We start from the raw sequence: 4284 nt of genomic DNA on the forward strand, positions 1-4284 counted from the left end.
GGCTTAAACCAACCATTTATTTTATTCACAATTTTGTGGGTCTGGCATGCAAGAAAGGATTGACTGGGGAGTTCATCTCGGATCCACATGAAGTCAGCTGGGGCTTCTGGGCCTGGAGATGCTTTCCAAGGTGACTTCATTCATATATCTGGTACCTCCCCGTTTCTTAGCATCTTTCCTCCCCATTCTCTCCTTCCTCCTCCTCCTCTCTCTCTTTCTTCCCACCAGTGTGACATCTCTTCCCCTAAGTCCTCTCCACGTGGGGTGACATTTCCCCAGGATGGCGACATCAGAGTAGGCACACTTCATACAAGGGGGCTCGCTTCCAAGAGGCAAGAAGTGAAAGTGGCCCGGCCAGGGAAGGCTTGTGCCGCCAGTGATCTCATAGCTACCTCCACAGAATTCTACTGGTGAAAGCAGTCACAGGGCCCACCCACATTTAAGGGCTGAAGACATAGAGTCCTCCTCTTCATGGGAGATGGCCAAGGTCACACCGCATAAGGGGATGTGGGGGACCGTTGTCATTTCTAGAAACTGTCATCTGTCGGGGTAAGAAACAAAAGCTGACAGCTCTGCTTCAGAATGTTTTGTTGTAAAGACATCACCTATGAAGTCTTCGTTTTTTACTCTGATATCCAGGGTTACATTTCTGTCTTAAGATTTTACTTCCTTGGAATCTGTGTCCACTGGGAATCTGCAAGCAGGTCACCTCCTCTGTGAAGCCCACCACGCAATTTGCCATGCCTCGTTTAGGGCTCCGGCGCTGGGCTCACCTCTGTTACATCACCTGCCAGCCTTGGCTGGAGCTGCCTGTCCATCCTCACTGATGGACTATGAATTGAGGCAGAAGCTGTGCCTTATTTCTCACCATAATTTCTAAGTGAGCCTTCTTCCTTTATCTTATCTCACTTGAGTTCTGCTGATTGACTTAAAAAGGGAATCAGAGTCACACTGATTCAAGGAGCTTGGCCAGTTGGTTCATTCATATCGGTTCAGGTAAGAGAGTATAGATTGGAAATGAAAAGCTGGTCTGCCTGATGGCAGTGTTTTATTCTGTGGGAGGGGCACGGGGGACCTGTGTTTTCAGGTGCAGAGGTGGGGACGCGGAAGCTGTAAGAGCAGGGACCACCAGCTCTTGTCTCTTTCTCCATCATTCTTACTACAGCGGCGCCTGCTGACAGCTCAGTCAGGAATATGGCCGCAGTCAGGATGGACCCAATGGGCTCCTTCTATTACTCAAACCACTGGCATATGTGGTTCCCCCAAACCTCTTGAGTTGACTTAGACTAAACATTTTCTGCTTCTGAAACCTCTCGGGGATGTAAATGTACTGATGAGTGTGTGCATATGTGTGTGTGTGTGTGTATCTCTATCTATATCCATCTATCTATAGAGAGAGTGAAACAGACGGAGACAGAAAGACAGAGAAGCTGCTTAAAATATGACTTTGATAATAGTAATAATAAACATTCCAGCTTTGTTACAGGAAAATTAATGGAACAACTCCAACACTTCTTAAATCTAGGTCATATTATGGAGCATTTTATTTATAAAAATTTTTCCAAACCCACTTTACCAGTGAAAGAAAAACCTAAGGATAATGCCCGGTAGACTTTCCTACTTGGAACTGGGGGTAAACCAAGTCTATCTTTTCAACTGATAATACCACTGATAAGAGAGAAGTGAATGAGAGGTGAATCGCAGCTAACTAGCCTATTTTTCCCAGAAAATAGGATTTAATTAAACGTTCTCTTCAACAGTTCTTACCAATCAAAGGATTAGAACCGCTCTGGCTGCCAAGGACAACCTCTCAGGAGGAAATGATCTGGAAGAGAAATAATTTTCTCCACCTCAAAATAGGAATAGGGAAAATATGGGAACAAATATTTTTGGTCTTACATTTAGTAATTTTAAAATTCCATCTTCAGCTTTCCAGTGCCTTTCCCTCCACGTTAGACTGAATGTCATATTTTTTAAAAGATTTTATTTATTTATTTGGGAGAGAGAGAGAGAGCATGAGCAGGGGGAGGGGCAGAAGGAGAAGCAGACTGCCTGTCAAGCAGGGAACTTGATGGGGGACTTGATCCCGGACCCTGAAATCATGACCTGAGCCGAAGGCTGATGCTTAACTGACTGAGTCACCCAGGCACCCCTAGACTGAATGATATTTTTTGCCCCAAGAATTTTAACATAATTTTTTGGTGTCTTAATCACATTTTTTTTTATCACCTTTGAGACTTGCCCACTATCTGAATGAATCATTTATTTGCTATATTAAGAAAAATGTAGACAAAGTCTGTGCTTGCTGGTTGGGAAATTGGAACGCCCAGATCCCAAGGGCACGTTGGCAATCTGCGCTGGGCCCAGCACCCCACAGCCAGACATCTGGGGAGTCACTGGCAGATCTAACCCTGTAGGCGACTCATAAAGCTCCTTCCGACTCCAGCTTATCTGAAGGCTTATCTCGCACAGACTGTTAACTCCAGGGCCACCCATTGGGTGTGAGTCAGAAAACGTCAGATTTGGGAGATAGCGGCCCGACCTAATCAAAGGGATGGTGGCACCGTTAGGGTTGAAGGCAAACCAGGGAGCCCAGTTTGACTGCCTGAAGGAGCCCATCTGTGTGGCTTACCGGGGAGAGCTCTGCAGGGCGCTCAGAAGGCGGGCTCTCCCAATGCCAAGTCGGTACAGTCATCACGGTAAGGGCCAAAGGGAGTTCTCAAGCACGTGTGCTTTCTGGGGAGGTTGCGTGGTCCGTGTTCGTCACCCAACAATTCAACTAATTGCTTGAAGAAGTTATATGACAAAAGTGAAGGTCATGGGCTGTGCACAGTTAGACAAAATATTCTTACACGTGGGCCAAAGTGTCCTTAGGTAGGATTCTCGTTTTGCACCGGGACCAATTGTGTGTGTGAGAGAGAGAAAGAGAGAAAGAGAAATGCCGGGTCCAGCCTTGGCAGGTCCAGGCGTCCCCGAAGGAAGGGTGGCATCAGCGAGATGAATGCGAGACCCACAGCGTGAGTTCTGGTGGGTAGTGAGGCATCTCCATTTTATTCTGATTATCGAGCTTCTTATATAGGCAGTTTACTTGGGGCAGGGGGTTACAAGCACTCATCAGATAATTTCTCTTTGTCACCACATGTTATTTTAGTTAAGCCATAATGGTACAGACTGGCGCGGGGGATGGGGGACAGGGTCTTGCTTCTTGAGTAATCATATCCCTCAGAAAGCCATGGGAGGTAGCACAAATATGTGCTTTTTGGTAACTTATTTTGGGGTCTCTAGTAAAACAAGATATAGGTTAATGGAAAAAGAGAAGCTTCAGGGATGAACTAGATAATAAAGAACTGTAGGAAAACAAGGTATAGGTTCATGGAAAATGAGAAGCTATCTGAAGAAACTAAGTATATAGGAGAGAAGCAGGAACGAGAAGGCGTTACCTTTGCAGGAGGCAGGGTGTATTTTAATGGCTCGGTTTGTGAAAGCATTGGACAAACATCAATTTAAGTAGGAAAGCATCTATCGTGTACATGTATAAAATTCTCTATAGTTCTAGGTACAGAATAATTTACCTCCTTTAAGTTGCTCCGGCCCACAAGCCTGAGAGATGTTTGCGGCAGATTAGGAAGGGGCTCTTTGAGGGAGATACGGGGATCAGAGGAAAAGGCAAGGCAAGAGACAATCAGACCATGCTTATATCTGCGGGGCTATCCTGCCCTCCGCAGTCACCTGCGGGGTGATCCCGGCCTCGGCAGGGTTAGGCCTGCATTAGTTCAAACCTTAACCTAGTGGGGCAATGCCCTCGGCCAGGCCTCATGACTCCCAACAGAGAAATATGTATACCTCCAATGTTATAGAAATTAATGGTATCGGGGCGCCTGGGTGGCTCAGTGGGTTAAGCCGCTGCCTTCAGCTCAGGTCATGATCTCGGGGTCCTGGGATCGAGTCCCACATCGGGCTCTTTGCTCAGCGGAGAGCCTGCTTCCCTTCCTCTCTCTCTGCCTGCCTCTCTTGTGATTTCTCTCTGTCAAATAAATAAATAAATCTTAAAAAAAAAAAAAGAAATTAATGGTATATATTGAAAACATTTCTTTCTTTTTTAAAAGATTTTATTTACTTATTTGACAGAGAGAGATCACAAGTAGGCAGAGAGGCAGCCAGAGAGAGGGGGAAGCAGGCTTCCCGCTGGCTAGAGAACTCCAATTTTAGTATATGTGCTGCCAAAGCGAGCACTGGCTAGAGAACTCAAAGGGGGGCTTGATCCCAGGACCCTGAGATAATGAC

Source organism: Meles meles, chromosome 10 (assembly GCF_922984935.1).
Source record: "Meles meles chromosome 10, mMelMel3.1 paternal haplotype, whole genome shotgun sequence".
Lineage (NCBI taxonomy): Eukaryota > Metazoa > Chordata > Mammalia > Carnivora > Mustelidae > Meles > Meles meles.